At 42.9% G+C, this 22,442-nt stretch overlaps 2 long non-coding RNA genes and 1 gene segment (V, D, J or C); 2 read left to right on the plus strand and 1 right to left on the minus strand.

Annotated features, from left to right (window-relative positions):
- Positions 1–22,442, plus strand: part of LOC105861104 (immunoglobulin heavy constant mu-like) — a 701,862-nt gene that overhangs the window by 205,299 nt on the left and 474,121 nt on the right.
- LOC105860818 (uncharacterized) overlaps positions 1–22,442 on the plus strand; it is a 40,934-nt gene that overhangs the window by 14,401 nt on the left and 4,091 nt on the right. Inside the window, exon 2 of the long non-coding RNA XR_012919601.1 lies at positions 17,010–17,094. This is a non-coding gene — a long non-coding RNA (uncharacterized LOC105860818). The remainder of the gene's footprint in view (positions 1–17,009; positions 17,095–22,442) is intronic.
- LOC105860823 (uncharacterized) overlaps positions 1,720–22,442 on the minus strand; it is a 207,887-nt gene continuing 187,164 nt past the window's right edge. The window contains exons 1-5 of one of the 2 annotated variants that reach the window (XR_012919593.1): positions 11,172–11,364; positions 10,231–10,341; positions 9,446–9,514; positions 5,117–5,177; positions 1,720–1,922 (exon numbers count right to left, since the gene is read on the minus strand). This is a non-coding gene — a long non-coding RNA (uncharacterized LOC105860823). Of the gene's footprint in view, positions 1,923–5,116; positions 5,178–9,445; positions 9,515–10,230; positions 10,342–11,171; positions 11,365–22,442 lie in introns of those variants that run through there. The other variant, XR_012919594.1, reaches the window with a different exon arrangement.

Raw genomic sequence — 22,442 nt, forward strand, 5'->3', positions numbered from 1 at the left:
AGGTGTTGATCCATTAATACCAATTTGCTGGTGAGTACATGTGGTGCTTGTTTTTCCATTCTTGAGATGCTTCACTTAGTAGAATGGGTTCCAGCTCTATCCAGGAATATACAAGAGGTGCTATATCACCATTGTTTCTTAAAGCTGAGTAGTACTCCATGGTATACATATATCACATATTATTAATCCACCCATAAATTGATAGGCACTTGGGTTGTTTCCACAGCTTTGCAATTGTGAATTGTGCTACTATAAACATTCGAGTGCAGGTGTCTTTTTTGTAGAGTGTCATTGGATCTTTTGGGTAGATGCCCAGTAATGGGATTGCTGGAGCAAATGGTAGATCCACTTGTATCACTTTAAGGTATCTCCATATTGCTTTCCACAGAGGTTGCACTAGTTTGCAGTCCCACCAGCAGTGTAGGAGTGTTCCTCTCTCTCTGCATCCACGCCAGCATTTATTGTTTGGAGACTTTTTGATAAAGGCCATTCTCACTGCAGTTAAGTGATATCTCATTGTGGTTTTGATTTGCATTTCTATGATGATTAGAGATGATGAGCATTTTTTCATATGTTTGTTGGCCATTCTTCTGTCTTCTTTAAAAAAGTTTCTGTTCAAGTCCTTTGCCCACTTTTTGATAGGGTTATTTGATTTTTTCTTGCTGATTTTCGTGAGTTCTAAGTATATTCTAGTTATCAGCCCTTTATCAGATGCATAGGATGCAAAAATTTTCTCCCATTCTGTAGGTTTTCTGTTTACGTTCATGACTATTTCTTTGGCTGTGCAGAAGCTTTTTAATTTGATCAGGTCCCATTTGTTTATTTTTGTTGCTGTTGTGATTGCCTTTGGGGTCTTCCTCATAAAATCTTTGCCTAGGCCAATGTCTAGAAGGGTATTTCCAACACTTTCCTCTAGAATTCTAATAGTTTCACACCTAATTTTCAAGTCTGTTACCCAGTGTGAGTTGATATTTGTGAGAGGTGAAAGGTGTGGGTCTTGTTTTAGTATTCTACATGTGGCTATCCAGTTTTCCCAGCATCATTTATTGAATAAGGATTCTTTTCCTCAATGTATGTTTTTATCTGCTTTGTCAAAGATTAGTTGGCTTTATGAGGATGGTTTTATATATGGGTTGTCTGTTCTGTTCCACTAGTCAATGTCCCTATTCTTTGCCAGTCCCGAGCTGTTTTAATTATTATAGCCTTGTAGTATATTTTGAAATCTGGTAAATTGATAACTCCTATTTTGTTTTTATTGCCTAGGTTTGCTTTTGCTATATGGGGTCTTCTCTGGTTCCATATGAAGTGTAAATTATTTTTTCTATATCTATGAAAAATAATGATGGTATTTTGATAGGGATTGCATTGACTCTGTAGGTCACTTTGGGTAGTATAGACATTTTAACAATGCTGATTCTGCTGACCCATAAGCATGGTATATTCTTCCATCTGTTTATGTCCTCTGCTATATCCTTCTTCAGTATTTCATAGTTTTCCCTGTAGAGGTCTTTTGTCTGCTTGATTAAATATATTCCAAGGTACTTTATTTTCTTTGTTGCTATTTTGAAGGGAATTGAGTCTTTGATTTGGTTCTCATTTTTACTGTTGTTGGCATATATGAATGCCTTGACTACAGTTATTTTGGAATAAAGTTGACCCAAATAATGTATCTGCAGAGGAACTCAGCTGACCCTGTCAACTTTCTGGGAGAAAGCCCAGTGAACAAGGGAGGTCAAATGAGAAGATCTGAGGACCAGCTGCTGAACAAGAGTTGGGGACAGAAGCCAGGCATATGACTGGGATTCTTGGCCATGCACCTCCTGTCCCTTCAGTACCCAGGCTATGGGGGAGCACACGGCCACCAGGAGATGCTTAGGGTTGTCTTCCCAGAGTCCCACAGAAGCATAGGTGCAGAGAGAGACCTGCAAGGAAGTTGCCACCAACCACTTAGAACTTCCTTTTTTTGCTTAACAGCATCTCACCCCCAAGGGATAATCCACCACATCCTTTGTAAATCATGCTCTGACTTAACCAAAACAAAACAGATATAAAGGTAATTATACAATCAATTCATTAAAACTTGAACATTTTCCTGGGAATTCCATCACTATTATCATCATAATCATCTCAAAATCAACCTACATGCTCCTACCATGAGAAAACTTTGCCCCATTGTAGAAGAAGATCTTTGAATTGAAAAGCACATCCCATGGGAAAGGGTCCCTTAGATTGGACGGATCAATTAGTAACTTAGTGTCAAATATCAGAAAACTAAATGACACCATTGTCTGTCATTTCCAGTGAAACTATACATCCCCTCAACATTCATTTGTTAAGGGTCCAGGGCAAGCTTAAGCAGTATTCAGTCTGTCAGGACATAGTATTTCCCTTCTTGGAGCACCATGCCTTAAATAATCTCTATTTTGACAAAAATTGTCTAGGGACCATTCCTACATCAGATTCTTATGTGACCCAATTTCCTGTGTGACAGACAAATCATTGCGAGGTTTCTTGATTAACCTGAATTGAGAATAATTTTCCACCATCACAGCCTCAGTGTAAATGCAAACCTCCTGGAATGAGCTTTCATCTTCATACCGGTAGGTGATGTCCCTTCATGGATTCTCCCCTCGGACAAGCACTCAAGTTCTCACATCCTCATGATCCTCCACCAGGGTCTCTGCTCCATGGGGGTCCCTGTCCTCCTTGGGACAGTTTAGCCCCCTGACCCACATCCATCTTGTGGCTACTGATGTGTGTGGCCTGACCCAGCCTGTGTTGTCCCTCTGTGTCCTGAATAGTGACACAGCTCACTTGAGAGATGGGAGAAGATCTCATGCATCCCTGTGAAGGGGACACAAATACAAGAACACAGAAGAAAACCCTTCACATCCCTGCTGGGTCATGTTCTGTGTGGGGTCTGTGAAAGGAGTCCTGGGGTCCATGTCAGAAGACATGTCTTTCAGCTTCCATATGAAGAATCCATAGAAAGACCAATAAGAGGTTTTTGTGTTCCTGTATTCAAAAGTGTGTGCTTATCTCATGTGAGCAATGCATATATTTTCTATATTACAAAAAGAAGGTATGGTAATAATTCTACCAAATGCAATTAAATACCTCTGAAATTTAGTCAAATAAGTATGTGTGTGTTATATCTAATAGTTGCAGATATAAAAACATGGGATCTAACATTTATATACATAACAAATGAGGTCATTATACAAAGGGATCAATATAACAAGAGGTCACAACAATGGCAGACATGTAAGTGTTCATCACTGGAACACCCTGACACACACAACAGGACCTGCTGTGTCTAAAGAGAGAGACAGCTGTAAGGTCACAGTGAGAACTTCAACGCTTCACTCACAACAGTGTGAAGACCATTTAGACAGACAGAAAATTTAATAAATGCCTTAAACCTATACTTTTCTTTAGAAAAAAAACATGGACCTAACAGATGTGTATAAAACATTCTACCCAATAACTGCAGAATATACATCTCATGAGCAGGCAGAATATTCTTCTTATCAACACGTGGAGTACTTTCCATGATAGACCATATGTACGTCACAACCAGTCTGAATTTTTTTAAAAGAAAATTATACCTAATATCTTCTTAGACCACAGTGGACTGCAATTAGAGTTCAATACCTATAGGAAATTCAGATATTATAAAAATGCATGGAATTTAAACAATGATTATTGGATCAATAAAGGAATTAAGACCAAAGTTTATTTTTTTTAAACAAAGCAAAAATTGAAATCAAATAAATACCACAGCACTAACAAAGACATTCAGATAATCATTTAACTACATTGAATTTGTAGAAAGATCACAAATCAAAAACTGATTACTGCAACTTAAACAAGTAAAAAATAATTTGGCTTTAATTTGATACTAAGAAGTGAAGTTATATGCATGTAAATATTATGGAAGCAGCCTGAGGCTGTGTAACGTGTAAATGGCTGGAAAGATTTGTAATTCCTGGAAAGTCTAGATGTGTGGGTGTTTCCAGTGAGACCTGGGACAGAGGTTGTAGCATGTTAGTAGAAAGTGAAGGAAAGTTATTCACTGTTACACAGTGGCAAAGAACTTTGCTGACCTGTGTGGTAGTATTTAGTGGAAGTTAGAACCTGTGAATGATGAAATTGGGCAATTAGGTGAGAATACTTTTAAGCAACATGTCAAAGGCGTGGCTTGCTTCCTTTGCAGTATAAAAGAGAGGTTAGAATAAGAAAATTTACAACAAAAGTATCAGAAATGTGAAGATTTAAATATTCCTCAGCCTATCCATATTTCACAAACAAGAAAGTGTGTTCTAAAGCAAGCAGCAAAGGTGTGACTGGGCTATGACTTGATAAAGAGCTTATGGTATTATACAGGAGGAGACACAGGGGATGTAGATGGAACAAAACCAACAACCACTGCCAGAGTCTCTGGATTTAGCAGGGCTGAGTACTAGAACTGTTCGGCTGCACACAGGCACTGTTCTTCTAGAGGAGAGAAAATTGAACTTGAAATCGACTCAGAAGCATGAGGCAACCATCTTGATTTTCAGAGGCTGCAGCAGGCTAGGCATTCTCCCTCTGAAACCTTGGTGTCAGGGTCTACAGCTGGGTCTTGGGGTAGGATCAGCAAGCTCACTCTGTGTGTGGAGCTGACTGGGCCTGGGAGAGATGAATGTGGCGGGGCAGTGGCTCAGGGCTGGTGCCTCTGCCTAAAGTCATGGAGGGGATTCTGGTGCACCCGTGGGCCAGGAAGGCAGACAACTGGATCACAGAAGATTATGCTTGAGCCTTAAGATCTAAGCAAATTTTCTTTGCTGTATTTTGGACTTCTTTGGAACCATCGCCACTTCCTTCCTTTCTATTTCTCTCTTTGGAATGAAAATATATATTCCATGTTCTTCTCATCATTATAATTTCAAGCCACATAATTTGTCTGGTGCTATGGAAGGAATGTTTATGTATCCCCAAAATTAATATTCTGAAGCCCTGGTACCCTAGGTGATGGTATTAGGAAGTTGGGCATTTGAGGGTTTATTAGGTGAAGAGGTGCCAGTCTCAGGAATGAGATTAGCATTCTTACAACCAGATCTGCATCCTCACCTACCCATGTGGAGGAGGAAATCTTCCCATTCTCACTGCAGCCCAGCTGCCATGGAGTTCACTGCCTGTCAGGGCAGGAAATGGAAAAACACTTGAGTGTGGGACTGAAGCTGACTGGAGGTGATGTCAGGTCCATTTCATCCCAGTCTCGTGATGAAGATGCAGTGAGATATTCCCACTGCGAAGTGATGCGTTGTGAAGATTCTTTAGGCAAGGTGAGGAAAAATCATGAAGATATACAAGACTGACATCCATTCTGAAATAAAATGCAGATTATGTTTTGTAATGGTGAATTGAGATTCTGAAGAATGTGTGGAGGAGTGGATTGAATACAAAATTAGAAGTGATCTTAATTTTCGGTGTTGAGAAGCATGGTGTGTGGCTATTTAATTTAATACCATGGGGCTATACACGCATGCATTTTGTCATTGCTATGCTCACACAACAATATATTAATCATCCTTCAACCAAGTACACATCTAGGTTTGCACTTGTACATACATTGTCAAAATCGAGCAGTTGCATCATTGGTTTACTGAGAGTTAAACTGATTCCTTTTTCTTTTATGGAAGCACACTCCTGCCCTGATGGTAACATCAGCTGTTCCTGCAATGATGGGAGCCCTTTCCTGGCCTGCCAGTCTCCCCTCAAGAAGCCTTGGTGAGCTGGGCAGCACCACATACCCCACAAATGGTCTTGGATTCATGTCTGCTACAGGGGACATGAATGGGGATGGGGCTACACGTACTTGTTCCCTTCTTCCCAGGACCCATGGGTGCCTATAATGAGGCAGTGTCTGAACCCTCGCAGACTGTGTATCTTCCCCTGAGAGAAAGAGCGCTGAGTTCCTGGAGACAGGTCTACTTCTCTACCAAGCCAGCAGCCTTTGGGGAATCCCATGCTGAATGTCTGCCCTGCAGATTTGGTCATTGCTTACAGAGTGCTACAGTTAAAAAAAATTATAGAAACACTACACAACAAGAATGATGCCATCTCCATCAGACATGACAACTAGATATGTTTTGCACACCTGGAGCTATAGAAATCTTAACATGGAGGGGGTGCAAGAATAAAGCAGTTTGTGTTATGGCTTCACCCCTTGTGTTAGTTTCAGTGTTGGATAACTGATTTAACCACAGCTGGATGCATGCCAGTGGGGAAGTCAGACGGCAGCCCAACATCCAGCCAGAGAGAAGTGGGTGAAGGTAGTGTGTTCCCTGCAGCACTGAGATTCACTCCACTGTCCAGCTCTGGCCCCACACATGGACCACAGACTAGGAGATCCCCTCCCCCAACAGTACCACCTGTCCACAGGGATTTACCACTGATGCTCAGGCCAGAGGGTCAGCTGAGGGATCTGTGGCAGAGGGGTGGTACCGAGGGCTGGTCTCAAATACAGTAAAAGGGGATGTGTTGAATCACAGGGCTTTGCATGTTTCCCTTAATTCTGAATTCATTAGTCTGCCAGTCATACAGTGACCATCATGGTTGAAAGTATAAGAAGTCTTTAATAATTTATGTTTTAACTCATGAGAGCACCAGGAAAGTCCATCTGGGCCTCCTGCTTTCCTCAGGTGGAATTATTCAAACAATTTCTTTGCAAAGTTGTTTTATCTGCTTGGTCTCCTCCCTCCATGTTTGTAAGTAACATGAAGCTTTCACACTTTATCAGCTGCACCCCCTGATGAGGCTATATCTGACATATTTTTCATATGAATTTCTATTTAGAATTTTAAAATGAACAAGTGTTGAAAACTATGTCCAAAAGACAAGAAATAAAGGACACTGTTTTTTGTTAATTCCTGTGTCAGAAGTCATTCATACTCTACATTACATTTGATTGTTCGTACCTTTAGTTGGTTATGGGAGCAGAAACATTGTTCCAGACTAAGAGTACTTTATTCTCCTGAAACAAACCAGGTGCTACCCATGGCTTTCAGCTGATCATCCAAAGATAATTTAGCAGGGTGGCACACACATAGGCCCCTAGGAGGAACACAGCAGCCCTGATCCCTGTTGGAATCCACATCTTCTTATAGCCCAGAGGTTGTGTTGACTGTTCTACAGGATGGGGTCCTTTCTCTGATCCTCCCCTAGGAAAGCCCTGGGGACGGTAAGCTCCCATTAAGGTGGCTCTTTCACCCTATGTCCCTGCAACTCTGTCTATGCAAACTGGCCACAGGTTCAAGAGGAGATACAGGCAGGGGTGTGAGCAAGACGTTCTGTGTTTTTGCTCTGGGAACCACTGTCCTCACAGAGAAGCACATGGCCTCTCTGCTGGCCCTCCTCCGTCTGCTAGCCGCTCTCCACAGTGAGTGATCCACGGTCTCAGAAACAGTGTGATGGGCATTAGGCTCTGTGTCTGTGTCACTGACGCTTGTTCTCTGTCCGCAGGTGTCCTGAGCGAGGACCAACTTGTGCAATTGGGGAAGGGAGTGGTGGTCTCCTCGCGGATGCTCAGCCTCACCTGTGCTACCTATACAGGCTCAGTTTCAGAATATTCCATATCCTGGATCTGCCTTCCCCACGGGAAGGGCCTTGAGTGGATTGGTGTGATCTGGGATAATGGGAACACCAACTACAGCCCCAGCCTCCAGTCCAGAGTCAGCATCTCCAGAAACACAAACAAGAATCAAGTGTTCCTGGAGCTGAGAAGTGTGACAGTGGAGGACACAGGCATTTAATACTGTGCCCAGGGCACCGTGTTCTGGATCCAGGGTGAGCCTAGGCAGGAACTTGCCCTGCAAGGGTGCTCATGGCCTCCAGTGGGTGCATAGAGACTGTTAGCCTGGTCCTGGCACCATATGTGGGTTGAGGGCTAATTTCCAGGCTAGAGTTTCTCTTTCCTTGCCCTGCAAAATGCTTGACATGCAGACAATACAAAGATTTCAAAACATGAAAACTGAGAGACATGTTCATTTTAAAGTAATGATCACATAAGTATGACACCCACATTGCTGAAAGGCCAGGTACTGGAGTAACTTCAACCTATGTAATCTTGACAGTAATCCTAAGAATGTAGAAGTGCAATCATTCTAATTACATATATGAATAACTTTACATAAGAGCATTCTAAACCAGGGGTCCTCAAACTTTTTAAACAGGGAGCCAGTTCCCTGTCCCTCAGACGGTTGGAGGGCCGGACTACAGATTTAAAAAAAACTATGAACAAATGCCTATACACACTGCACATATCTTATTTTGAAGTAAAAAAACAAACGGGGAAAAACACTGGCCCGTGGCCTGCTGGCCGTAGTTTGAGATCCCATATATTCTTATTTTGTTTGACTATGTCTTCATTTTATTGCTTTGCTGTATTTTACTGATGTCCGTTTAGGAAGATCTTATACAAATGGCCCCTGGTGCTTGTAAAAAGACCCACAGCCTTCACTATGTCTGTGTTGCAGTGGGGGAAAGAACTATCTCAAAATAGTTCTGTCCATTTTGTCTTCTTCAAGGTCAGAAAGCCAGAGAACACTCAGAGGAACCAGTGTCAACATACAGACTGACTCCACATTTTACGAGATCAGGTAGTTCATTAGATATCTATCCTACTTGGTTGACCTGCCATCAGGTGGCCAGTTAGCACCTGAAGGAGGTCTCTTAGGGGTGAGTAATGGTCTGCTGAACATTAGGCAGAGGCTTGAGCGTCACTGGTCTGGAACCCTGCTGGGGTCACTTATATGGACAATTCCTGGCATCAAGCAGCTCAGCATTTCCATCTGCTTGGGTATTGGGATCCGCCTGGTGGTGGTACACTCTGGAAGGCACCAAAATGCATACACACAGCCTCCTAGTAATCAAACACAACTGTGCATTCATGAATAGCTTGTGCTCCAGAAAGAGGCAGGTGCCTTCAGGGACAAACAAAACTGACATGTTTTCTTATCTTTTAAAGACACTGCCAAATGCCATATGTAACAAAAAGAACATTAAGTTAGATATGTTTGACAAATGTCTAAAGTCTGAGGTGGGTCATACTTAAAGGAGGGCTCAATTTCTCATGCAAGTTTTCCCTAGGAACTGCACCAGGAAATCACAGAGGAGCTTTGAGTATCCTGAGATCACCAACAGTGGTGAGGACTAAGGTGCATTATTATTATATTAAGGAAAAAAACATGTGAAATCTTAATACATTATGGATTTTAGTTTAAAAATCATTTCTGATCCTGGTTGATGTATAAATGGCACAGTGTAGCAGAAGATGACCTTATATCAGCCCCAGCTAAGTTTGAGCCAGCATCTCTGTTTCTTCCTTCCTGAGGAAGCCTGTTAATGTTGAATTTGTCTTTGGCAAATGATCCCCCATTCCCTCCTTCATCCCTGTACACACCTTCATTTCTGCAACATGAGTTCTTATCAGGCGGTGGATTCCTCATCACCTCTGTCCTTTGTTTCTCTCCTGTCCAAAAATTAAGATGAGTGTGTCACTGTGCAAAGTCTTTGGGGTCAAAAAACAGCAAAGAAAGGCACCAGTCTTTAGCAGCTTATGCAGCCTGGGGCCACAAATAAAGTCACCATCATTTCCACAATCCTGCATCAGGATGTGTCTGAGAGATTTTATTAGCAAACTTCCCTAGAGAATTACATTTACAAAGTACCAATCCCACTTCCAATCCAGAGGTAACCTACCCATTTGTTCTTCATAGAGCAACTGATAGAGTTGAATACATTACATATTTCCTGGTCTTACAAGTTTAATTGTCTGTATATTATGAGCTAATTTGTGGTCTCCTCAATCAAATCTGCAAACTACTTTCACTGGTATAAGTAGCATCCTCAATATCAAATATAATCAATAATCATCATGTCTAATTCATATGAGCTCTTTACAGCTTTAGTTCTTACTGGCCAATTTCAATGTGTGGAATTTACTTGTTCATTTTTTATGGCACCTATATTTTTATCCTTTGTATGCTCTTCTTAGGTTTCTTCCACACCTGACTGATATTTAAATTTATAATTTATTGGAGTTTAATGAAATTAATATGTCAACATTCTAGTGCAAATAGCATTGCAAAGTACAAATTTACCATGTTTTAGTTTGCATTAGTCTATTTTGTGATATTATAAAACATCTGAAACTGAATAATGTTAAACAAACAGAAGTGTACTGACTCAGAGTTCCAGAGGCTGGGAAGTCCAAGGTCAAGGCATGGGAATCTGTTGAGGGTCTTCCTGCTGCATCAGGGTTTACTTTATATTTGAAAATGGAGACGAGTTGGACAACTACATCACATGATCGATGTCCATGGGTGAACATGAAATAAGAGGATATATGCTAAGTACTTATCAAAGCTCAATATCATAACAATATACCACATTTCCTCTAATATTTTCATTGTCACCAACCTCCTCAGAAAACTCAAGGTATTGTGGGGACATTCCCTCTCCTCAGGTGTCCCACCCAGAGCCTGCTATATAGCAGGGGGCATGCAAATAGGGCCCTCCCTCTGCTGATGAAAACCAGCCCAGCCCTCACCCTGCAGCTCTGGGAGAGGAGCCCCAGCCCCAGCATTCCCAGCTGTCCTCTTTTGATGATCAGGACTGAACACAGAGACTCACCATGGAGTCTAGTCTGAACTGGGTTTTCCTTGTTGCTCTGTTACGAGGTAATTCATGGAGAACTAGAGATATTGAGTGTGTGAGTGGATGTGAGAGAGAGAAATAGGGTGTGCATGGCAATTTCTGACCAGGATGTGTCTGTGTTTGCAGGTGTCCAGTGTGAGGTGCAGCTGGTGGAGTCTGGGGGAGGCTTGGTCCAGCCTGGGGGGTCCCTGAGACTCTCCTGTGAAGCCTCTGGATTTACCTTCAGCAGCTACTACATGAGCTGGGTCCGCCAGGCTCCAGGGAAAGCACTGGAGTGGGTCTCATACATTACTGGTGATGGTAGTAGCACAAGCTACGCAGACGCCGTGAAGGGCAGGTTCACCACACCCAGAGACAACAGCAAGAACATGCTGTATCTGCAAATGAACAATCTGAGAGCCGAGGACACAGCCATATACTACTGTGCTAGAGACACAGTGAGGGACATTAGTGTGATCCCAGACACAAACCTCCTGTGGGGGCGCACGGGGCCTCCAGGGGATGCACAGGGCACAAGGAGGAGAGATACCACAGGGCAGGTGCAGGTGGAGGGTAAGAGCTGGTTTCCTCTGAGGGTTGTGGCTTCCTCTCCATAGAACGGTTTCCTCTGGGGAGCTTCTCTGAATTCATGATTCTGTGTTTCCCTCTGTAATCTCTGAGTTAGATATGTCTGTGGTAAAGGGAGAAAATATTCTAACCTGCACAAAATGCAGAGAGTGACTTCCAGTCACTTTCCCCTGTCCCCAAATATACATTAATTATCAACCCTTGGGAATAAGTCCAAAAAGCAATAAAAGATTTTGTCTTTTACAACACAATGCAGCACAGCACACAGAAGTGAATGTTCCTTCTAGCCAATAAGCAGGATAAAGTGCCTGTGGGACAGAGGCAGAGGAGTCAGCATCCTAAGTAAGAGAAAGGACATCCCATGGTGGTCAGTGTCCCAGCACTAGGCTCACCACATCCATCCTAAATGACACTCTTAGAAGGTGGACATTTAGTGCGGGCATCTAATCTGCTCTGATCTTCATTATTGCTTCTTCTGATAACTTTGGATTCAGTTTGCTCTTATTTTTCTAGTTCCTTGAGATGAATTATTAGGTTGTTTATTTGAAACATTTCAACTGTTTTGATGTAGGTAGTTATTGGCAGTTATTGCTATAACATTTCCTCTTTTTACTGTTTTTCTATATCACATAGGTTTTGATATGCTGTGCTTTCATTTTAATTTGTTTTCCAATATTTTTACATTTTATTCTTAATCTCATTATCAACCCACTGGAACACTAATTCAGGAGCATGTTTTTTTGGCGTGGGGCAGATAGATGAATTTAATTAATTAAAATACACCTTGATGAACATGGTACTTTATACAGTAAGTTCAAACTGTTGTGTTAGCATAGAGGAAAAAAACAGGGTGTCTAGAGGGGCCATGAAATAGTTGATTATGGAAGAAGCTTTTTTTCATGTTTTTTTTTCCTTTTTTATATTTTTCAGCATATTATGGGGGTACAAAAGTTAAGGTTATATATATTTCCATCCCCTCCCTCCTCCCTCAAGTTAGAGCTTTAAGCATGTCCATCCCCCAGTTGGTGCACATCACACTTATTATGTATGTATATACACATCCCCTCCCAACCCACCTACCTGACACCCGATACATGTTATCCCTATATGTCCACTTAGGTGTTGATATGTTAATACCAATTTACTGGTGAGTATATGTGGTACTTATTTTTCCATTCTTGGGATACTTAACTTAATAGAATGGGTTCCAGCTTTAGCCAGGAAAATACAAGAGGTGTTATATCATGGTTGTTTACTATGGCTGAATAGTAATCTATGGTATATATATACACCACATTTTATTAATCCACTTATGTATTGATGGGCACTTTGGTTATTTCCACATCTTTGCAATTGTGAATTGTGCTGCTATAAACATTCGAGTGCAGGTGTATTTTTCATAGAGTGACTTTAGTTCTTTTGCATAGATGCTCAGTAATGGGATTGCTGGATCTAATGGTAGATCTACTTGTATCACTTTAAGGTATCTCCATATTGCTTTCCACAGAGGTTGAACTAGTTTACAGTCCCACCAGCAGTGTAGGGGTGTTCCTATCTCTCCTCATTCACACTAACATTTATTGTTTGGGGACTTGTTCATAAAGGCCATTCTCACTAGAGATAAGTAATATCTCATTGTGGTTTTGATTTGCATTTCCCTGATGATAAGAGATGCTGAGAATTTTTCATAAATTTGTTGGCCATTATTCTGTCTTCTTTTGAAAAGCATCTGTTCAAGTCCTTTGCCCACTTTTTGATAAGGTCGTTTGAATTTTTCTTGCTGATTTTCCTGAATTCTAAGTAGATTCTAGTTATCAGCCCTTTATCAGATGTGTAGCTTGCAAAAATTTTCTCCCATTCTGTAGGTTTTCTGTTTGCTCTCTTGATAGTTTCTTTAGCTGTGCAGAAGCTTTTTAATTTGATCAGGTCCTAATTATTTATTTTTGTTGATGCTATGATTGCCTTAGGGGTCTTCTTCATAAATTCTTTGCCTAGACCAATGTCTAGAAGAGTATTTCCAACACTTTCCTCTAGAATTCTAATAGTTTCACACCTAAGGTTCAAGTCTGTTACCCAGCGTGAGTTGATTTTTGTGAGAGGTGAAAGGTGTGGGTCTTGTTTTAGTCTTCTACATATGGCTATCCAGTTTTCCTAGCACCATTTATTGAATAAAGATTCTTTTCCCCAGTGTATGTGTTTGTCTGCTTTGTCAAAGTTTAGATGGCTATATGAGGATAGTTTTATATCTGGCTACTCTGTTCTGTTCCATTGGTCAATGTCCCTGTTCTTGTGCCAGTTACAAGATGTTTTAACTACTTTAGCCTTGTAGTATAGTTTGAAGTTTGGTAAATTGATGCCTCCCATTTTGTTTTTATTACCTAGGATTGCTTTTGCTATACGGTGTCTTCTCTGATTCCATACAAAGCATAAAATTGTTTTTTTTTTCTTTATCTGTGAAAATTATGATGGTATTTTAATAGAGATTGCATTGACTCTGTAGATCACTTTGGGTAGCATAGACATTTTAACAATGTTAATTCTGCTGACCCACAAGCATAGTATGGTCTTCCACCTATTTATGTCCTCTGCTATTTCCTTCTTCAGTGTTCCATAGTTCTCCCTGTAGAGGTCTTTTACCTCCTTAGTTAAATATATTCCTAGGTACTTTGTTTTCTTTGTTTTATTTTGAAGGGAATTGAGTCTTTGATTCTCTTCTCACTATGACTGTTGTTTGTGTATATGAATGCTTCTGATTTGTGTGTATTGATTTTGTATCCTGAGACTTAACTGAATTCATTTATCTATTCAAGTAGTCTCTTGGTTGAATCCTTGGGATTTTCTAGGTACAATATCATATTGTCAGCAAAGGATGAGAGTTCGATCTCTTCTGCTCCCATTTGGATGCCCTTAATTCCACTCACTTGTCTGATTGCTGTACAAGGACTTCCATCACTATGTTGAATAGAAGTGGAGATAGTGGGCAACCTTGCCTTGTTCTAGTTCTAATTGGGAATACTTTCAATTTTTCCCCATTCAGTACAATGTTGGCTGTGGGTTTGTCATATATGGCTTGTATCATTTTTAGGTAAGCCACATATGTGCCTATTTTGTTAAGAAAGGGTGTTGAATTTTGTCAAGTGCTTTTTCTGTGTCTATTGAGAGGCTCATATGGTCTTTTTTTTGCTTCTGTTTATATGGAGAATTACATTTATAGATTTGCATATGTTGAATCATCCCTGCATTCCTGGGATGAAGCCCACTTGGTTGTGATGGATTATTTTCTTGATAAGCACCTGGATTAGATTAGCTAGAAATTTGTTGAGAATTTTTGCATCTATATTCATAAGAAATATTGGTCTGTAGTTTTCTTTTTTTGCTGCATCCTTTCCTGGTTTTGGTATTAGGGTTATGTTCACTTCATAAAATGTGTTGGGAGGAGTCCATCCTTCTTGATGTTGTGCAATAATTTCTGCAGGATAGGCACCAGATCTTTGTAAGTGTGGTAAAATTTGGGTGTGAAACCATCTGGTCTGGGACTTTTCTTTTTAGGAAGGTTTTTTATTGCTGTTTCAATTTCAGTACTTGATAGTGGTCTGTTCAAAAATTTTATTTCTTCCTGGTTGAGCCTAGGGAAGCTATGTGTTTTTCTAAGAAATTGTCAATTTCCTCCACATTTTCCAGTTTGTGTGCATAGAGGTTTTTGTAGTTTTCATAAATTATATCTTGTATCTTCGTGGCATCAGTTGTAATTTCTCCTTTATTGTTCCTGGTGGAGCTTATTAGAGATTTTTCTTTTCTACTTTTCATTAGTCTAGCCAAAGGTGTGTCAATTTTGTTTATTTTTTCAAAAACCCAACTTTTATTTTTTATTTCGGCATATTATGGGGGTACAGATTTTAAAGTTTCAATAAATGCCCATTTCTCCCCCTCCCCCCACAAGTCTGAGTCTCCAGCATACTCATCCCCCAGATGGTGCACATCTCACTCATTATATATGTATATACACGCCCCCTCCCCCCTCCCACCTGCCCAATACCCTATTACTGTGGTACCTACTTAGGTGCTGTTCAGTTAATACCAATTTGCTGGTGAGTATATGTGGTGCTTGTTTTTCCATTCTTGGGAAACTTCACTTAATAGTATGGGTTCCAGCTCTAACCAGTAAAATATAAGATGTGCTACGTCACTATTGTTTCTTAGAGCTGAATAGTACTCCATGGTATACATATACCACATTTTATTAATCCATTCTTGGATTGAGGGGCACTTGGGCTGTTTCCACAGCCTTGCTATTATGAATTGTGCTGCTATAAACTTTCTAGTGCAGGTGTCTTTTTTGTAGAGTGTCATTGGATCTTTTGGGTAGATGCCCAGCAATGGGATTGCTGGATCAAATGGCAGATTCACTTGTATCGCTTTAAGGTATCTCCATATTGCTTTCCACAGAGGTTGAACTAGTTTACAGTCCCACCAGCAGTGTAGGAGAAATCCATATTGATTTCTTCTTTGGTACACTGGTTGTTCTCCAAAGGGTGGTTTAATTTCCACATATTTTCAGTTTTAGAATATTCCTTCATTCACTTCCATTTTCATACCATTTCAGTTGAACTATATGAGGGGTATAATTTTAATGTTCTTAAATTTATAAGATTTGTTTTGTGGGCTCACAAATGGTCTGTCCTAGAGCGTGTTCTTGTGTACTGAACCTAATGTGTATTTTGCTGGGGTTGGATGGGGTGCTGTCTGTATTTCTTTCCTTCTATTTCAAAATATTATGAGATGCAAATGTGCACATAAGGAACTAACACTCATGGGATATGTTGTTGTGTTCAGTCCATTTGGGACTAGAGTATTTTTTTTCTGTTCAGCATTTACATATTTATTTTGTCCAGACAATCTACCCACCATTACATGTGGGATATCAAAGTTTTTTACTATCTTTGTGTTGCTGCCTCTATCATTTATTCAATATTTTTTACTATGTCTTACTGCTCTCTTTCAGCATTCATACCAACTTCCCATTCCAATAGTCTCTCAACCAGTGATCATTACTTTTTTCTTTTGCTTTGTCATCTTTTATAAGCCCTCAATAATCTATTGGTCTTATTTGCAATGTTTCAAAACCGTCACTTAGTTGTTATCCCCAATCTCTTTCCAATGCATTGTCTCCCTTCTCTGTGAAGGCCATGCTGCATCAGCCTTCTGGGAGTAGCCTTGGACTCCAAGCCAAAACCCTCAGTTACTCAGCAATCCTTTCCTGTCTCTCAGCTCTCTCTGGACCACCCAGAGCCATCATGCCCAATCAATTTACTTCACCAGTTCACTCTTTCAGCTGTTTCTGCATCTCCCATAACTACCTAATAATCCCCAATATCATTTGTCCATCCTGCTATACTTCCCCTTTGAACAGAAGGGGGCAGTCCAGTGCCAGATGAAACACTGAGAATAGGAAATGCTTTCCTAGCTATGTCAGTATCCCCTTTCCATTCTAGGTGACATCCAAATTCAACTATAAGACAAGGAACTAATGTTCTCTGAATGAAACAAAAGAATCCTGATAACTTTTCTCTAAAGCAATTTATACTCAGGTAATAGTTTCATGTCTAAGGTACATTTCTTAGAAGTAAAACTGAAAACATGGACTCTCAGGTGAGTGGTTTATTAACATTTTCTCTAGGAGAAATCACTTTGGATATGAGAAGAGCAGGCCTGCCCTGCAATCATGATCATTATCTTTGCAGATCTCACAGGCAGTAACCTTAGCCTGCCCTGCAGAGGAGTTGGATGGTGAGCAGGCCTCAGAGTTTCCAAGCTTGCCTGGGACAGGTAAGCTAGGATGACACATTTCTGCTCCCCATCCATAGACAAATGTGTACCCCATGTGGGATATGAATTCCATTTCAGAAAATAAATAAGGAAAGCACGGTGTGGGGTATGCAACAGATGAGCACAACGGGGACACCTGGTGTTTCCACCATATGATTTCTGATCCGATCATTATGCAGAGAATGAGGGAACATGGGTCATGCCTCAGACTCAGGTGAGAATAGTGTAAAGAGGTAACTGGCTCCCAGGGGAGATGAGACCCACGTCTGAGAAAAGGTCCAGGGAAAGAAAGCAGGACCTTCATTGTGCTCACCACTCAGTGGGAAGTCCCAGAGCCTGCGTGGATGGAGGAGTTGGTCTGGGGCCAACAAAGGTCAGGAGTGGATTGCAGGTTGTGGCATTTTGTTCATTGGGTTGGACTAACCTTAGACCTGATCCCAACACCCCTCTCAGGAAAAGCACTGTCATATCCTAACATGAAGCCCCACTTATGTTCCTAAGAAGAGATGACCCACGGGCCTCAGAAGGACTATAGGAGCCTGAACTCAGTCCCTCTCCATTCAGAAAAACAGGGCTCAATCACAGGCATGGACCTTGGCAGGTGCTAGTACAGAATCCACTTTGGGGTTGTGCATACAAGCACATCTTTAGTCAGATGGGGATGTGGACTCTAAGGAAGTCAGAGCTGTGGTCTAGAAAAAGATGAAATTGTTGGGTCTTCTTCTTTGTCTGGTGCTATGTCCCCAAGGTGAGCGTCTCAGATTTGAGACACAGGTCTGGGAGATGGTTGTGACAATGCATAATTGACAGGGAAAGATACTCCTTGTCCCCAGGTATCCTGTCCCAGGTGTACTCTGGGTGTCAGGCTCAGGACTCAGGGTGTCCTAGCAGACTCCCCAACCTGTGCTGTGTCTGGATGTTTCATCACACCCAGTGGTTACTGCAGGGGCTGGGTCTGCCAATCCCAGAGGAAGGGACTGGTGTGGGTCAGGAACTTATATGATGAGGGGGCATAAATTACAACCTGTACCTCAAGAGCTGAGTCAGCATGTCCTGATCAACATCCAAGAACTAGTCATACCTGCAGGTGAGCTCCATGACCACCAACAACACCACTAGGTATGACTGTCCTGGACAAAGTGAGAGGGACATGTCACCACAAAATGGGACTTCCGTGTGATCCTAGACACCAACTTCTCCTTAGGGGCAGGCAGGATCAGCACTGGGGGCCAGGGACCCATGACAGCATTGTCCAGGTTCCAGCCTCAGGGCAGTTGGGTCCAGAGGGGGGAGGTAGTGGGGAAGGGGTTTCCCGTCTCAATCATATACAACCATTGGATATCCTCCATTGAATCTATTCTACTAGATAAAAATAGATAGATGTAGCTCTAGATATTATTAATATATATAATTAGAAAATAATATTTCTATAAATACATAATTATATTTAGGTACCTTACTTTGTAATCTCTGTCTTATGTGGTCATCAAGGACCAATGCCTTTTCTTATTCAAGGACTATGTAAGTTGTAGTCATCCAAGTAGGAACCCTTTTTCTGTCCCACCTTCTGTCTCTCTCACACATGCACAGAGACATGCACATGTTGAGGGTTATTCACTTAACAGTCTACCTTGATTATGCTGATGATTATGTCAATCTTTTTCAAATTGTACACTTTAGAAGATTATTGTATTTCAGTTATACTTCATTGAAGATATTAAAAACAGAAGTGTATTATTTCATATAGAAAGTTACAGAGAGATGGAAAAATACCACATGAAAATTCAGAGACTCCTAGATACACACCTAAATGAAACTAGTTCTCTCAAAATTTGGGGGAAACAAGAATAAAGGAAATTAATGCCATGATCTCACTAAAGACAGGGGTTGTCCAAGCATAATTATGCATGTTCATCTCTGGTCTGGTAGGTTTGTGAGCAAGGTGTGTGCAGCAGTGAGGTGCACCAGCTCAGACACCTGGCTCACTCTGACGAGAAATGATCTGCTGGGCACATCTCTTGGCCCCTTCATGTTTCTGGGTGTACTTTTTACATATGAAAAATGTAGCAGGTCCTTGCCTGCAAGAGTGGCCACTGTGTTGGCGCTCTGGGGCTTGGACCCTGGCTAACCAGAAAATAAACCTCCTCTTGTGTGATTGCATCCTCGATGTCTCTGCTTTTCTGATTGGTGGGGCTGTGGAAGGTCGGTCCCTAACATTTGGGGGCTCGTCGGGATTTGCCTTCCCCACAGACTACCGGATAGAATTCAGGGCTGAGGGAGGAGTGTGAAAATCCACTCCCAGACTAGCCGGGTGTGGTGTTGAGCAAGGGACGTGGAATCGCCTTGCAGGACCCTGAATCAGGACGCCAGCACAGGACCTAGGCAGATGCGCTGGTGGGTCGCCAGTAGGAGCCAGGCGGAGACATCCTCTGGCCTCGTTTGGACTCCGGAGCTGACCTTGTAACCAAGGGCTCGGTCAGGAGGAGACCGGGGAGTAGGTCCAGACCAGGTTAGGTTGTCTGTTTACCTCACTGTCCACTTGTCTGTTGTCTGCTTTGTTTGTCGCCGGCTTTCTGTGTGTGTGTGAGTGTGACATCTCTCGTTGGCTTGTTGGAGTCTCTGGGTTCTATGGTTTCAGCCCGAGAACCCATCAGGGTTGCATGGGTTTTCGGGCTGGGGCCATGGAATCAGGGGACCCACAAAAAGATCCACAGGGGTGACTAGAACCTCCAGGTGAGTATTCCCCTGCATGGGCTGGCAGCGCACAGTGGATCTCCTGCCGCCCGTGCCAGGAGTGGCTAGTGCGGGAGGGGCACGGCCGTTACCTCCGTAGGGAGTGTAAAAGGCTAGAGATTCAGATCCTTGTCCCCAGTGCCCCAACTGCAGAATATCGGTTTGCACATCTGCCTATTATTGACTAGCCATGAGACAGGCTCTAACAACGCCGTTGTCCATCCTGGTGAGCCATTTTAAGGATGTCAGGGCAAGGGCACACAACCTGTCCCTGGAGGTCAAGAAGGGAAAGTTTGTTACCCTTTGTGAGGCCGAGTGGCCCACGTTTGGAGTGGGGTGGCCCAGGGAGGGCTCATTTGATGCCTCCTTGATCGAAAAGGTAAACGGGGTGGTATTTGACCACCACGGCCACCCTGATCAGATCCCCTATATTGTGGTCTGGCAAGACTTGGTTCTAGACCCGCCACCCTGGCTGAAGGCCCTCCTACCTGCCCCGAGGGGAAAGGCGGAAGTTCTGGCAGTTAAAGAGGTCAGAAAGGAGGGGGCACGCGGTCTGTTGGGACGCCAGCGTTGCCGGACTCCAATCTCCGAGAATCTGAGAGACCTAATTAATCTTTTAGACTCTGTTCTTTTTACTCATCAGCCCACCTGAGATGATTGCCAGCAGTTGCTTAAGGTGCTCTTCACAACGGAGGAAAGAGAAAGGATTCAGGGGGAGGTGTGGAAGCTGATTCCGGGGGAGGACGGCAGACCTACTACAAACCCGCAAACCATCAACCGAATTTTTCCCCTTGAACAGCCGCTTTGGGACTACAATGAAGCTGAAGGTAGGGAGGGTCTCCAGGTCTACCGCCAGACTCTGATGGCCGGTCTCCGTATGGCGGCGCGAAAGCCGACCAATTTGGCCAAGGTAGGAGATGTTCGTCAGGGGCCAGAGAGCCTGGCAGCATACTTAAAGAGGATCATAGAGGCCTTCCGGCAGTACACCCCCATAGATCCCACAATGGAGGAGAATAAGCCGCTGTTATAATGGCGTTTGTCAATCAGGTGGCCCTCGACATTAGGCGCAAGGTGCAGAGAATAGATTAGGCGAAAAGACTCTGCAGGACCTGTTGGAAGTGGCGGAGAAGGTCTATAACAATAGAGAGACGCCAGAAGAGAGGTTAGAGAGGATCAGGATAGAAGATAGAAAATTCCAAGCTGGGGAAGCACGGAAAGCAAACAGAGAGATGGCTAAAATCCTGCTAGCCACCACAAGAGGGGGGCAGATAGGGTCAGAGGATAGGGAAAGGCCCCGGCAGGAGAGGCTAGGAAGGATCAATGTGCCAATTGCAAGGAGCATGGGCATTGGGCCCGAGAGTGCCCCCAAAAGAAAGGGGGGGTGAAGGCTTAGAGGTCCTGAAAAAGTCATGGTTGCAGGACAGGTGAAAGACGAATAGGGAAGACAGGGTTCTGTCCCCCTCCCCGAACCTAGGGTAACTTTGCAAGTGGAGGGGAACCCAGTCAGCTTCCTCATAGATACAGGAGCAGAACATTCAGTAGTAACGGAAGACACAGGAAAATTGTCCAGTAAGACCAGTTGGGTGCAGGGGGCAACAGGAGCCAAACTATATCGGTGGACCACACAGCAAAGATTGGATTTGGGTTTAGGACAAGTGAGTCACGCCTTTATGGTCATCCCTGAGTGCCCCACACCACTACTGGGAAGAGACATCCTTACCAAGCTTAAGGCTCAAATTCATTTTGAAGAAGAGAGAGTAATAATAACTGATAATAAAGGCAATCTCATCAACAGCCCCCAGGTCACTCAGATCCTGACCCTGACACAGGCAGATGAATATAGACTATACTAGCCCACAAAAAGCAGAGAGGAAGGCATGGAGCAATGGCTCTGTGAATTTCCCATAGTGTGGGCCGAGACAGGGGGCACAGGATGAGCAAAACACCGGCCGCCTCTTTACGTTGAGTTAAAACCCAGAGCCGAGTCAGACAGTACCCCATGTCTCAGGGAGCCAGAATGGGAATTACACCCCACATTCGGAGACTCCTGGACGGTGGGATTCTCTGGAAATGCCAGTCGGCCTGGAACACCCCCCTGTTTCCGGTGAAGAAACCGGGAGGTAAGGACTATAGGCCTGTGCAAGACCTCAGGGAAGTCAATGCAAGGGCCCTGGATATCCACCCCACAGTCCCTAACCCCTATACTCTGTTGAGCTTGCTCTCTCCCACGCTGTCTTGGTATACCATCCTAGACCTAAAGGATGCCTTCTTTAGCCTGGCGGTGCCGACATGCAGCCAAGGAGATTTTCGCCTTTGAGTGGCGGGACAATGAGAGAGGAATTCATGGGCAGCTGACATAGACGAGACTGCCCTAGGGGTTTAAAAACTCGCCTACCCTGTTCAACGATGCCCTCCATGATGACCTTGGTGAGTACCAAACTAATCACCCAGAGGTGACTCTGCTGCAGTACATGGATGACTTGCTGTTAGCTGCACCTAATCCCCGGGCCTGCCTAGAGGGCACCAAAAACTTATTCAAAATATTAGGCGAGTTGGGGTATCAAGCCAGTGTAAAGAAGGCTCAAATTTGCAAGGATGAAGTCACCTATTTGGGA

This window comes from Microcebus murinus, chromosome 6 (genome assembly GCF_040939455.1).
Source record: "Microcebus murinus isolate Inina chromosome 6, M.murinus_Inina_mat1.0, whole genome shotgun sequence".
Taxonomy (NCBI): domain Eukaryota; kingdom Metazoa; phylum Chordata; class Mammalia; order Primates; family Cheirogaleidae; genus Microcebus; species Microcebus murinus.